The following is a 15,086-nucleotide window of genomic DNA, read 5'->3' on the forward strand; positions in this document are numbered from 1 at the left end:
ACAGTTTCTCCTTTCTGTAAAACCTCCCTCTACTTGACCCAGAAACCAATGAGAGTTCTTGAATGCTTTCAACTTGTTCACATGTCTCCTCCTCCTGTGTCTTGTAGGAACAAGGTCAAAGCGATTGGGAATTATGGAAGATTAAATATGTCTAATTTTGTAGTGAGAAGTCTTCAAATATGAATATAAACTGAATGAGTGCCACACTTTGGGCACAATTCATAATAAGCACAACAGTTTATCGGCTTTAAAATTAAGGACAAATGCCCTTCTGGAGTGGCTCAGTGGTTGAGCATCGACCTATGAACCAGGAGGTCACAGTCCAATTCCTGGTCAGGGCACATCCCCAGGTTGTGCATTCGATCCCCAGTGTGGAGTGTGCAAGAGGCAGCTGCTCATTGATTCTGTCTCATCATTGATGCTTCCATCTTTCTTTCCCTTTCCCTTCCTCTCTGAAATCAACAAAAACATATTTAAAAAGAAAAACAACTAAGGACACCTCATTTTTTAAGGTCACTGTCATGTGAAGATTTTGTTTACTAAAGTCAAGATTTGTTGTTTCTGGAGGACGCCTTATTCACCCCTAAAGGTAAAAATTCATGTGTGTTTTTTAATCAGGGATTCAAAACCAGGCTGATCTACTTTGCTGACTTTTATGAAAACTATCATCAAGTATCCCATCCAGCATTGCCCACTTACAAGGCAAATTCCCTTTTCATTGACTTTTAAGGAAGTACAAAAAGTAAAAGGTAAAAATATAATCCCCTACCTCTTAGATCTTTCAGGTGAAAGTGTCCCAGTAGCTTGAGGCTCACCATTTACCCTCCATCACTCCTACTTTGCTATTTTCTAAGGTTTCCAGGTACCCTAGTGCCTGTGCCCTCTTTTTTCTTTATTAATGTCAGATTAGCTGGGTCTATTCACACTCAAGGCAAAAATGAGAGATCCAATTGAGCACAACACACAGGCTTAAGACACTCTAACAAGGGACAAAACAGTAAAAACAATTATAAAAAAGTAATTGCAGTTTCCTAAATTTTAGCTGATAAAAGAGAGTTGTAACATAGTCTTATCAACATCCTTAATTTCCCATCTAGTAAACACTGGCCATGGGCGGAGAATGAAACCTTTCATGCTTTTAAAATGCATTTAGTCTTCACAATGTGATGAATTCAAATGGTTCTGTACAATTCTTCCACAAAAATCAAATTGATAGGTTTTCCTTGCGCATCTCTTCAAACAACTCATGTGAAATTACTATTATGCGGTTAAACACTGCATATTGCCTAGTATTGTGCATTTATTTAAAATCAATTTCTGATTAAAAAGAATTTGAGATGTCCAACTAGAAGAGCATGATACAAATAAGTTGATTTAAGAGAAATGGAGGTCAGAACTGAAGAAAGAGACCAAATAAAACATGCCAAGAACAAATGCTAATATAGCTGTTCTTATTAGATATCAAGAATTTACCTCCATTGTGATTGTACCCTTATGAGTCATTTAACATTTTAATGATAATTTTACAGACAAAGAAAATGTAAAATCAAAGTAGCATGAGTTCAAGCAACACATGTGAGTTTATCTGTAATTAAAATTATGCTGGAAGTTAAATTACTCCAACTACATAAAGATACAGCATTTAATTAAATCAGTGGGTTATAATACGTATATTAATTTCAACTTTTAACATGTTTCATTTCATTATCTGGAAGGTGTCTAAAAGGAGTGTTGTAAAAACAATGCTGAGCTTTTTAAGTATATACATTACTAACAATAAAAATACAGAATTAGCTTCATGTCATGGCAAAATATTACCATGTCTTATTTCTAGTTAGTTTTATCAAAACAACAACAAACAAATAAAAACTCTACAGACAGGATATTCAAGTAACCTTTTATAAACTTATTACTAAAAGCACCATCTGCTGGTTACTAGAAACTGATGCATTTCAATCTGTCTGTCTTAATACATCCTTTGATAAAAGAATAGAGAATCATTTCTCTCTTGCATGCCTGCATAGATTCCCCCTCTGCAAAGTTACCAGCCTAGAGAAAGAGAAATTAGATTTTATTGGTAAAATGTTTTAGTCTATGTGTGTGTGCTGGCAATGGAAATCAATTTTTCAGCTTGCCTTTTATTGGAAAGCTTAGGTATGTAAATGAATGTATTTTCTCTTCTAAATCAGTCTTACATAACTAAAAGGCAATTGTAGTTCAGTAAGCGCAGAGGCCTCCCTCACAAGAGACATTATAAAATCTAAATAAAGGGTTTTAACTATCTCAGCCTGCTGCCTGATTCTAGCACACAGTAGGTTCGAAATAAGTGTTGGCTGAGTGAAGAAAGAAAAAAATAAATTCAGTGCTATGACTTGGTTGAAATAAGACCAAACTGAGGGGGAAAACCCTCACATTTCAGAGTCATTAGATATTTTTAACCATGCCAAAATTTGATGTGTGGATTTAACCTGAGCAAGGAAGGGAGTGATGCTTTTTATTTTTAAAGAAAGATCATCGCAGAAAGTAAATTTAGAATTTTTTGAGATTTCAAAAATGTGGCAAAGTATTATTCCTGAGAAATTTAATGGACCTTTAGTATGAGCATATGACCCAGTGGAATAGAAACGTAGGACAGAGAAATCTTCTGTTGCTTTATTGTCAACTCAACAGAAATAATTCTCCACATTCTCTCGAGAGTATTGAATTAGATTATTTCAAATTAAAACTTAATATATGAAATTCTGACCTGTAGGAGGAAAAGGTGTATTTTTGTGTTTTCTCTCTCTCTCTTTTTTTTTTTTTTTAATTTCTCCCTATTACAGATGGAGAAGTTGTTTCAAGGGTAATCAGGGTAAATTCTTACAGAATTGGTAGAGTTGGCATTTTAAATTGGGCCTTTTGTTTAGGAAAGCATTGTTTTCCAAATTGATGAAGAAGGCCTTCAATTATACCCGCACATTTTCCTGGGATTGGAAGGGTGAATACAACTTCTCCTATATAAGGGTAACCTCCTCCAAGCTTCACTACGATGTGACTTTAGCACCTCTCTAACGTGATCCAAATATACCTCTTCAAGTAAAATATATTGACATTAAAAACTATGCATCTGGAGACTCTAAACCACTTTGAGAATAAACTCTTAGCATTTCAGTGGGTGATTCCATATGATAGTTGAACTGCAAAATGATTCTTCTTTCACTAAATAATTGGACAAATGTAACAGTTTATACAACAGATACTTTCTAAGTGTTTTGGAACATTTATGAATGCAATAGGGAGAAAAAGGCTTTCATACAAACTCTGTAGGTGATGATAAAAAGTGTTTAGCATAGCTTTAGGGGAAAGATGCTTCTGCCAGGAATGCTTTCCTAGTTTTACAGTAAAAATAAACCTTCATAAATCCCAATATTAATAGAACTCTTCATCAAACAGGCATCAAAATTAGATTTAAAAAGTGAAATATCTAGAGTCTATACACAATTCTTTAAAAATCTATCTGATTTTGGTATATACTACATGCCAGAGAAGGTCCAAGACTGAGAGTTGGGACTTAGGGATTTGGAACTACATGAACTAGTATTTCCTTCCTTTTTTCCTTCCTTCCTTCCTTCTTTCCTTCCTTCCTTCCTTCCTTCCTTCCTTCCTTCCTTCTCTTCCTTCCTTCCTCTCTCTCTCTCTCTCTCTCTCTCTCTCTCTCTCTCTCTCTCTCTCTCTCTCTCTCTCTCTGTTTGTCACTCTCTCATGGTTTGTTTGTTACATAGAACCAGTTTTGTAATAGAAATGTCAGCTTCCAGTATGTTACATATATATTTGTATTAATAACAAAAACACTATAAGAGTGGCCGAAACCGGTTTGGCTCAGTGGATAGAGAGTCGGCCTGCAGACTCAGGGGTCCCGGGTTCGATTCCGGTCAAGGGCATGTACCTTGGTTGCGGGCACATCCCCAGTGGGCGGTGTGCAAGAGGCAGCTGATTGATGTTTCTCTCTCATCGATGTTTCTGATTCTCTGTCCCTCTCTCTTCCTCTCTGTAAAAAAATCAATAATAAAAATATATATATATAAAAAAACAAAAAAAAACACTATAAGAGTGTTTTTAGTAAAAATGCATTGTCAGTCTAACACCATTTCTCTCCATAGCATCCAGAAGTTCTTTGGGAGAGCCACCCTTCTTTCCATCGTGTTGAAACACAGGTTTGGGTGGCATTGTCTTCTGAGGAGAGCTCTGATGATCACCCACTACCCTCTGTGCTGCGATTCCTCTTGCCCCAGTGAGTAGTAGCCCAGATTATCTAATGCCAATCTCCTCTGTTCTTTGCTTCCTGACCAAAGTTATTTCAAACAGAGTAAATCGCAGAATTTCCATCCCCAGAATTTGTTTGGTGGTTGGAGGAAGAATACTTTCATTCAAACAAGGATACAGCACCCTTATAGTCACCATCATGAAGTCCTGAAGGGATCTAACTTTTAGATTTGGCTGCTACTGCAGAAGAACAAAGTTGGAAAAATCCCGAGTCCTGGGGAACATTGTTCTAAACCTTGCCTGGATTTCATCTTACACTGGATTTATCAGTTGAATGAGCCAGGCATTTCCCTTTATTGCTTATCCCAGCTTAATTTAGGCTTTCTGTTACTTGCAAACAAACACCTAATAATTAAAAGGCATTGTGTTAAATACTGGCCTGGGAGGCAGATGATTTTATTGCCTCCATTTCACTAACAAGAAAACAGATTTGGAGAGGTTAAATGGTTTCCTTAAGATCATACATCTAATAAGTTATTAGAGCTGAAAATCAAGTATGTATTTCTGATTACAAAGTTCACACTGTTAAATCTTATACTACGGGTATTCTAGGTGAAAGTGTGGTTGTTTAGAAAAGCTGTCCTGAGCTGGAATATTGGCTTCACCATTATTAGCTGTATGACCTTGAGTGAGTTGTTTAAACTCATTGGATCTCAATTTCTTCAAAGGGAAACTTGGGAAAATAATAGTTTCTAACTTAAATGAGGATTACAGGAGTTAATATATATTAGGTGCTTAGGAAAGTACCTATATAATATTAATCACTTAAAATAATAGCTTTTAATATAATTATGAATGATAGAGTTAGTTTGTATATTGGGACGCACAACATGGAGGGAGACAACCCCAGTATCCCAGCCCCGTGGTCGGCAAACTGCGGCTCACGAGCCACATGCGGCTCTTTGGCCCCTTGAGTGTGGCTCTTCCACAAAATACCACGGCCTGGGTGAGTCTATTTTGAAGAAGTGGCATTAGAAGAAGTTTAAATTTAAAAAATTTGACTCTCAAAAGAAATTTCAATCATTGTACTATTGATATTTGGCTCTGCTGACTAATGAGTTTGTCGACCACTGTCCCAGCTCATATCACAAATCTAAACCGAAGTAAGCCTGCACGTATGGGAAACACCTGTCCAGGAAACCTAGCATACACGGATCAGAATCCTCCAGCTCCCTCTGGCTAGCTCACCTGCCCCTGGAGAGCAGGACCTGCAGGCCTCCTCAGCAAATCCCTGCCCTCCAGCCAGCCATGCCCTGCCTCAGTGTGGCCTGTCCCAGGCTCTGTAACCATCTCTTCCCCAAACCCCTCAGGAAGCGTGCCCACTGCTTGTGAGGCACTCTACTTCCCAGCCCATGCTGCTAACCCTTTGATAAAAGACATCACACTTGTTACTAAATTCTTTTAGTTCTGTCATTTGACACTAGGCTTGCATTTATCAGTTTTTATGAAAAATTTTTCAGATTTTTTCCTAACCAACAGAATACAGATTCTTTGGGCACATCCGCACTGCCTAGATTTCTGTAAAGGAATTTCAGCTGGAAACATGCAGTTTTCATAGAGCTCAGATAAGAATGGCCAAGATAATTCTGGTTTGGCCTTCTTATCCCAGATGTATTTGATGTTATTAATTTGTTTTTTCTCAACCTGTATTTATTGAAAGCTTAGCTTGTGTTAAGGACTTCTGGAGAAGGGGGACTGAGTAGCAAACATAAAACAGATAAGGTTTTTACTTTCCTGGAGCTTAAAAGTCTTGTGGGGTAATGGAGATAGACACTTTGAATAGGTAAGCTCACACACACACACACACAATTGTATTTCTGACTGCAGTGCTGTGGTTTCATTTTGTTTTTTAAAGGAGCCACTGTGGAAGACGGGTGGGAGAAGCCTACCGGTAGAAGTGTGAAGAATGCTTAGGAGGATGTACGGGTGGTCTTGAAGAGCAAAACTACTGCCTTAGCCAAGAGTGATGGTAGAGTAATAGAGGAGAGTAGCTGAATCAATAACTATTTCAGAATTTGAATAAGTAACACTTGGTGATGAATTTCATATAGTTGGTCTAGTAAAGGCTCTGGTGCCCCACCCAAATCCCCTCTACTGGACCAGCACTGTTTGCTAGGCTCACAGCCAATTTCTTCTACTGAGAAATTCAAGAAGCTGCTTGGAAGTTAGATACCACCCTTCATTCTTCATACCCACACCCTAAGCCAGTGACTGGCAGTTTCCAAAGGACTGTCACCCTTGACACACAATGTCTTCTGTAGACAAGTCCCTGTCTCAGTCTCCTGGGAAACCCAAAATAAGGTAGCTGGGCAATTGACAAAAGACAAATATTTCCAGAATGATTCTCATTCTCCTGGCCAATGCAACTTTTTCACTGAAGGTAGAGCTGTTTATGAAGATTACAGATGTGAGTTCATTTTGGAACTTAGTTTGAGATCCATATAAGCCAACCAAGTGGAGATGTCAAGCCATGGCTTAGCTATAGATGACTCTAGACCTCTGAAAGGAAAAGGAAATAAAAGATTGTATGGATGTCATAAAAATAAACAAGCATGGGAGTGGGAGAGAGAATAACATGAGAAAAGCATGTTAAAGAGAAATCCAGGGGCTCAAAATGGAGTCACTTTTGCCAAAGCCCATGACACTGACTTAATTGTAGTTTCAACATTCTCCAGGAATAAAATTTTAATTGACCTGTCTGAAATTTTCTGGGTGGTATCAATAAGTAAGCTGTCACATGGGCCCTCATTATCCCTGAAAGGAAGCTGAGACAGCCTGCCTGATAACCGGCCCCCTACCTTCCCTAAGGGAAAATGATCTTGCATAAAACTGATCTTTCTTTCTTTCTTTCTTTCTTCTTTCTTTCTTTCTTTCTTTCTTTCTTTCTTTCTTTCTTTCTTTCTTTCTTTCTTTCTTTCTTTCTTTCTTTCTTTCTTTCTTTCTTTCTTTCTTCCTTCCTTCCTTCCTTCCTTCCTTCCTTCTTTCCTTCCTTCCTTCCTTCCTTTCTTTCTCTTTTTGAGTGTGTGTGTGGGGGGGGGGGGGAAGGAGTGGCTAATAACTTTCTTGCCCTGCCCAGTTTCTGCCTATAAAAGCCTTCCATATTGTACAGCTTCTGAGTATCTCTCTACTTGCTAGATAGGATGTTGCTTGATTCATGAATCCTTGAATAAATCCAATTAGATAATCAAATTTATTCAACTGAATTTTTGTTTTTAACAAGGGTCAAGGCCTCCCTCAAAGATTTGGTATTACCAATGAGCCATTTGCTAACGGAATTCTCTCCACTTCTCTGAGGGCACTTGTCATGCTGAGGTTTGGGAAATTCACCCCTTTGGCTTGTTTTGGTGAGGGCACTCTTTCTAAGGCGATACCAGCTATTTCTGCAGGTTTCAGCTCTCAGCTTTATCTGGGGTCTACTCTGGCAGCAGAAATATTAGTGGCCGTGTTTAAACCAGTTAGAGTTTACCTTTCTATCCTCAAAACAGATCACTCCTCTCCCCTTCTTTACCATGAATTAGATCTACGGATCTAACCTTATTTCCTGCCAATGAAGTAAAAGATTCAGCATTTTTTCCCCACTGGATTAGTCTCCCCTCCTCTGTTGCCATCTTGTCATGCTTACTTCATGCAGGCTGGAGACTTATCATTTGACAAAAATGTTTTTCACTGATTTACTTGTGAGCTTCCATTTATCGTTCCTGGCTGCTAAAACTTCTGAATGTAAAATGTTTCCTCAGCCTGGGCCTGAGCTGTCTTTGCTGCAGGACATGTTTTAGAAAAAGGGAAGATTTGTTTTGTTCTGTTTTCTAATCTGCAGTTCTCTAAAAGTAGGGAAAAGATTTTCTTCCCAAATTAAATGTGGAGGACATCTCATCACCTGGAGGCAAGGATCCCAATCTAGCTAATTAGTTATATTAAGCTATTTATAGATACTGTAGAACTCAAGGGTAACACTGCGTGGACCAAACAAATTCTGGGCCTAATCACACTGTACAGGATATAAAAAGTTATAAAAGATTCATTAACAAGATGGAGTAACCTGAGAATGTGATGTCAAGTGTACCTTTATATAATTTCAAGAGTCTCAGCTCCTGCAGCTCCCAATATTACTCACTGCTTAGGTGGGTGGAGAGCTCTTTTTTCCAGCTTAATTAGTAACATATCGATAACAATGAAGAGCTATTTGCCTATGTATTAAAAGACTGTTATATAAAACTGTTCCTTAGTCATGGTACATTTCATATTTGAAAAAGCCATTTAAATTCTCTATAGGTAAGGGAAAGAAAGGAAGAATTATAGGTTTTAAATTAGGGGGTGAAGAGGAAGAAAGGAGAGAGGAGTTGAGGGATCCCTTATTCTTCTATGTAATTACAGCCTTTTGGATTGATGTCATTGTCTTTTGCCTTCTATTTTTTCCTCTGCTTAATTATAGTCAGGCCTATGTTCACTATGAAGTATGCTTGGGGCAACAGGGAGCCAGCAATATTCACCTGGTTACCCCCCTTCAAAACATATCTCAATAGCTGGTACATAAAAGAAAAAAAAAATGCACGTGAAATGTAAGTGCATGTCAGTAAAAAGGAGCAAAAACAGAATGAAGGGAAAAAAGCACCCGCCCCCCGTGGAAAGAGGAAAGGAAGGGTGGACGTGGGGAGGAGAGGAAAGGAGCCAGTCATAGGGAAGAAAGAGAACAAAGAGGAGAGGTGAAAACACACAGGAAAAGAAAGGCTACCTGGTGGATTTGTCATGCACAGATTTTATGTCTGGAATCTGCCTTTTATCAAAATGCATGTGCTAAGAGACATGCCATTGCATTTCTTATCATACACCATGCTGAACCCTTGGTAACCTCTTATTTTTAGAAACAGAAGTTATGATTTCAGCCACTAGGTTTTATCTATTAACTCTATAGCCGGCTTGATATAACCTGAGATTAAGTTACATTGAAAGTCCAAGTGAGCTCACAGGTGTAGGTGCAGGTTGGAGCTATTAGGTCTGACCATAATAGTTCTCTGCAAAATCCCAGTTACACCGGCAAGCCCGCAGCTTGCTGTTTGGGTCGACATTGTTACAGCCGTGCGGTTGAAAAAAGAGAAATTTCCAGCATTGGGGTTAAGTGTCATCTTTCTTTCTCCTCTCTCTCTCTTCCTTCTTTCCTTTCTTCCTTCTCCCTCATTCTCTCATCCTCTTTCTTTCGCCGAACACAAAGACTGCTTTAGAACATTGCCAGCCCACAGTTTGAGGGATATAAGAATTGGAGCTTTACAATGACATCTTCTAAAACTATAACTTCCCAAATATATTATTCATTCACGAGCGAAGTGTGAAGCCCTGGGAGAGAGTGCAGTGAGCTATGATCTATGGATTCCAAGTGCTGTCATCGGGAGAAGTTACACAGGACTCTCCACATACCTTGGCAGGTGATTTATTCCTATTTAGGGACTTTAAGCTGCACTATTGACGCATAAATTGAAATAAGCTGACACATGGCTTCTCTGCTTCAGCACTGATATCTCAAAAGGCACTGTACATGCTCTAGGTAGAGAGTTGCTTGGAGCTGAGATCTCTTGAGGGCTCAGTGAGACAGGAATAGGCCAAATGGTCCAATAGCTACCTGAGAACTGTGTGACCTGGTAACCTCAGAGTTCCTGAGTTTTCTCACTTGAAAAATTTGGAGAATAGCTAGGGTTTTAAGATGGCTGCTAAATGTGAATCACCTGTGTGTCTTCTCCTGAGTTTAGAGCACTTAGGAAGCTATATAACTACACAGAAACTTCATCTCTTTCTTTCTTTTTTTTTTTAAGAATAGTTTATTGATTTCTAGAAAGAGAAGAAGGGTGAGGGAGAGAGAGAGAGAGAGAGAGATGTTGATGTGAGAGCGATACATTGATCAGCTGCCTCCTGCATGTCCCCCACCGGAGATTGAGCCTGCAACTTGGGCATGTGCCCTGAACTGGAATCAAACCAGCAACCTCTTGGTGAATGGGAAGATATCCAACCAACGGAGCCACTCTGGCCAGGGCAAGACTTTGTTTCTTTAATCTGACCTTTTCTCTTTCTTTCCTTTTGATTCAAACTGGCCTCATCCAGCACCATGACTCACCCTTGCCTGCCCAACCCCTTAATCACGAAGCCCACAGGACAATGAGGTTCTGGTTAGTATCAAATAATCGTAGGTACAAAGCCTCAGGTCTGTTGACTAGGGAGACAGAGTTTGAATCAAAGTTGAGACAACATCTGGGCCTCAGTTGTGTTTCAACTCCAGAAAAACAAAACAATCAGACCAGACACATCCTTGTGAAACTTGACAGAGCAACAACATGGCTGATATCAGGACCAAATGCAATGATTAACTACCTCCTACCCTAGCAATAACCAATTAATAGAGGCCACGACCCTAACTCTTCCATGATTAATGACTTTTCCTTATATAACCAAACCACCCCCTAGAAGCCATCAGGGAGCCAGGTCTTAGCAAACAACTCACCTGTTTTGTGCCCTTTCCTTAAATAAACCTTTACTTTCTTTGTTGCAAACTCCTGTTCGAGTGTGATTGGGCTTTGATGTGTGCAGGCCAAGGAACCCAATCAATTCGATAACACTTGTCCCAAGATAAGATTAACCCTAGGATAGCCACCTGCTCATCACAGACATTTTATGGTGCTCCACGGACTGGTTCTAAGATATTTGGCTTTGTGTTACTTTACAAAATTCAGCCCAACTAACCAGAAAATTGCTCACATACATCTTTTACTTCCCTATCCTCTGAATTTCTTATCAAACACAGCTTTTCATTCAATAAATATTTAAGTGAGGACCTAATATGTGCCGGGCTGAGAGTTCCTCCAGATGAATACCGGTACTGGTGTGAACACAATGAAAACAAAGTCTTATCCTCAGTGAGTTTACATCCTAGAAGAAAATGCAAGCAAATTGAAACAACAACAACAACGAGAAAACAGTAAAAACTATACTATGCTTAACAGTGCCAAGTGCTAAGGAAAAAAACAAAGGCTCCCTGCGCTGTATTTGCACTGATGCTCTAAAGCTGCATATAGCACAGCCCCAGGGGAAGGTGTTCAGGTTGGTAAGGGTGTAGTGGCATTCCAACAATGTGGTGCCTTGAGCCATGAGGTCCTCAAAGCAGGTTGCAGAGAAGTATGTGGGAGGGGAGTGCAGAAGATACTTACCTTTGATGTAATGTGTGTGAGGTAGAGAAAAAATACAGAAACATTTCTGGGAAGGGGTGGGCAATGGTTTGGGGTTTTTGAGGGATGTACTGGATTTTCCCAGATGGCTTGATTAGCCCAGTAAAGGTGTTAGAGGAGTAGATAATACCCCATTGTTATAAGAAGAAATTGACTAATCCTATTCAGCCAGAAGTTGTGAATTATTAAGGCAAAGAATAATCAGGAAACTGAAAGAACTGCGACAGAGCCTGACCTGAGTTTCACTGAAATATGGAGGAAAGACAAGAGATGCAAAGAAGGCAGGGTCAGATCACACCATCTGCCCTTCCCCCTCTGAGCAACAGTCTGGATTTGGGTTGGACCCTGGAATGAGAGAGTGACTGACTCAGATTTATATTTTAGAAATGTCACTCGGTAAATGTCATTTGCAGGGGGCGTGATCTGGAGGGGTAGAACTGTAGGTGGACAGACCACTTGCTCAGTATGAACTGAGCATTTAGCACAAGTTTTGGAGGTGTTTTGTGATTTAATTGTTTGCTTCCCTAAATTTGATTACTGCTGTGCTCACATGGTTCAAATGACTTGCTAACTACCCACAGAATGAGCTGACATGCATCCAATTAATAGTGTTTTATTCAATAGAGTTGACTGCAATCAAAATAGTGATATTTAAAATATTACTAATTGTTTATATTCTGTTAAGTGGCAAGAGAAGTAATCCTTCAAAGGATTTCATCCTACACTAAATGAAGACAAATAAGTTGATAAGCTGCCATACAAAATTATGTTTATAAAAATTTTTAATGATGTTAGGAAATCCTATAGAATGGGAAGTAGGATGAAAGTTAAAAATATTTTAAGCTGGTTTCTATTTTATATGCATGTGTATATATGTGTGTATATATATTATATTTATGTGAATAAAATATGAGAATTTAATAGTTGCTATGTTTAGGTAATTGGAAAATGGTGGTTTATTTTTTTTCTTTTACACTAATCTGTTTTGTCAACAAAACCTGTTTTAAATTTTCTATGAGTGAATTTTTTTATTTGAACAAATAAAATATAGAAACTTTTCTGTGTTTAATTCTTCTCAATGGTGGAACCAGTTTCAAAGCCCAGAATTTCATAATTCTTTTTATGTTATGGGAAATGGAAATGATTAAGTTGTCAAAATATCAAATTGGTACTTTTTTCATTGTAGAAATTAAGTGGTGTGACTCAAGGCAAGTTTGCTCTATATGTTTATGTTCATGAAGACTCTGGAAATTGGGAATGATTCATTTTTTAAACAATAGTTTATGTTATTTCAAAGACAAAAGTTGCAACTGGTAGGTTGATCTAAGGAGGCAAAGAAACAGCAACTTTAGAGATCTAACTTAGGACTCAAACAATATTTTTATCTTATTTTCTTACTCTACTGTTTGCTTTCTTCACATTGGGATTATTCTCTCTTACTTCAGACATGTATTCTTACAGGTTTAGAAGTCCCAGTAGGAAAAAAAAAAAAAATCAATCTCCCAGGGTTTATATATCAATTCCAGGAAAGATCCATTGGCCTTGTTTGGTTTACATCCCATCCATTGGGCCAGTCATTGTTACCAGGGCAGTGTGGGGTAGGGGCAATGATTGTCTAGGCCTACTCTGAAAGTTTGGAACGCTATAATCCCTGTCACAACTACTCTACTCCACAGATGGAGCAGGATAACAGCTTTAGACAATACATAAATTGATGGATATGGTTGAGTTCCAATAAAATTTCACTATAAAAACAGGCATTGGGTGGATTTGGTCTGCAGGTCATAATTTGCTGACCTCTACTCTAGTGATTTTACTCTTTTGTGAAATTATTTCTAAGAAGAAAAAAAAGAGACTCCTTTACTGTGCCCTACGGCAGCTTTAAACCTTCAACTGTTGGCTCATAAATGAATTTTGATCAAAATTATAATATTCTCCTATAATTCCTTTAATATATTAAGATATTCTCAAGAGTTTCTTCAAATTACTTTTCACAACGTACTTTAAACATTATTTTATGTAGTTAATCTTTTCTAAAATTAATAGTTTTATGATATATTATATTTTTCTACTATCAGTGTATTGAAAGTCATTGAAGGTTACTGATTCTTAAACCTTCTATAGTCACGTGTTTCTCATGACCAATTCCTGCTATAGCTATTGAAAAGGCTAGTACATTTACCCTCTTTGGTTTAAAAATTAAAATTGTTTTAAAGCTATTTGACCAAACTAAATAAATCCTTTTCTACAGAAGCTACTTTTATATCTAAGTAAAACAAGGATGCCATATGTCAATGTGGACTTAACTGATGTTTATACAGAGTGAGAAAAAAGTAGGCTTACAGTTGTGAGTATACAAAACAGAGTTATTCTTGTATTATTATTTATTAATTATTATATTATGTTTCATATGAACAATTATAAACCTACTTTTGCCCCATTCTTTATTATTGGAATCCTGTCTAATTTTTTTTAAGTCACTCATCTTCTAAAGGGAAAGATAAAGAAAGTTTCTGTGACAGAAAGGATATTTCTTATTCCTATTAAAGTGTAGCCACTTAAGGAATAGTTAACATATAGCTAATAATCACCGACTTAAAATAGTTTTGTGGAATAATTCGGCATGCCAAAATTTAATTGTGCCATCGACTTACAAACATTTGATTATTCACATATCCACACAGACGTATTTACTGCAACTCTTCCAAGGCATAAGAGAGGCCTGTGCACATGCCTGGATGAGCTAGACGTTTCTGACAGTCATTGCTCACTTATCCTCGCTCTCTGCCTTACCTATCTCAAGGTTCCAGGAAATTGGCCTATTTCCCACCTGTGTGACCCACTCTCTGAACACTTTTGAAGATAATTAAATTATCAAAAAAAAAAAAAAATTAGCATAGCGCTTCACAATTCAGAAAGCCACTGCTTGGCCCATCATTTCATTTATGCCTAATTCAAATGCTGGCTTCTCAGGAAAAATTTCCTTGCCAGCCCTACCCAAAATACCTTCTCGTGCCTCCCCATCACTCTCCATTCTTCTTTTTTCTGCTTATCTTATCAAAGGCAATTATCACTGCTTGATAGTGTTATATATTTATTTATTTTTTTTAATATATGTCTTCTTATGTAATTACATAGGGGCAGCATGACCATGTAGCAGGTGTTCAATAAATATTTAAGAAAATAACTAAATAAACTGTGTCTATTGGCAATGCATATATTAGTGCCTTAATTTAGAAATGAGAAAAATGAGACTCTTGAGGTATAAATCAAGTGTTCCAGACCAAATAGCTAATTACTAAGGTTTCCAGACACTTTTTAAAACTTCTGCCGGGTATTACATTGCCTCCATCTCCCCAATGTAATGGGGTTAGAGGCAGATATACTATAGAGACTAGAAGGAAAGTAAGAGACAGAGTCAAGTCTCGTCTCTCTGAGGCTGGAGATAGTGTGACAAGTGAAAGAAAGAGTAGTAGACTCATCTCCTGAGCAGAGGGAAGGTCATCAGGGGAAGCTTGTGTAGTCTTAACCCTCACATTTGATTTTATTCCCTCCAATGAATGTTGCTTCATTTCT

The 15,086-nt window shown here is 38.0% G+C and overlaps 1 protein-coding gene across 1 annotated transcript in view; it reads right to left on the reverse strand.

Moving 5' to 3' along the window:
* The window catches only part of LRRTM4 (leucine rich repeat transmembrane neuronal 4), a 733,064-nt gene that overhangs the window by 512,589 nt on the left and 205,389 nt on the right, over positions 1–15,086 (reverse strand). The window lies entirely within an intron of this gene.

The sequence above is a fragment of the Eptesicus fuscus genome, chromosome 16, assembly GCF_027574615.1.
Source record: "Eptesicus fuscus isolate TK198812 chromosome 16, DD_ASM_mEF_20220401, whole genome shotgun sequence".
NCBI lineage: Eukaryota > Metazoa > Chordata > Mammalia > Chiroptera > Vespertilionidae > Eptesicus > Eptesicus fuscus.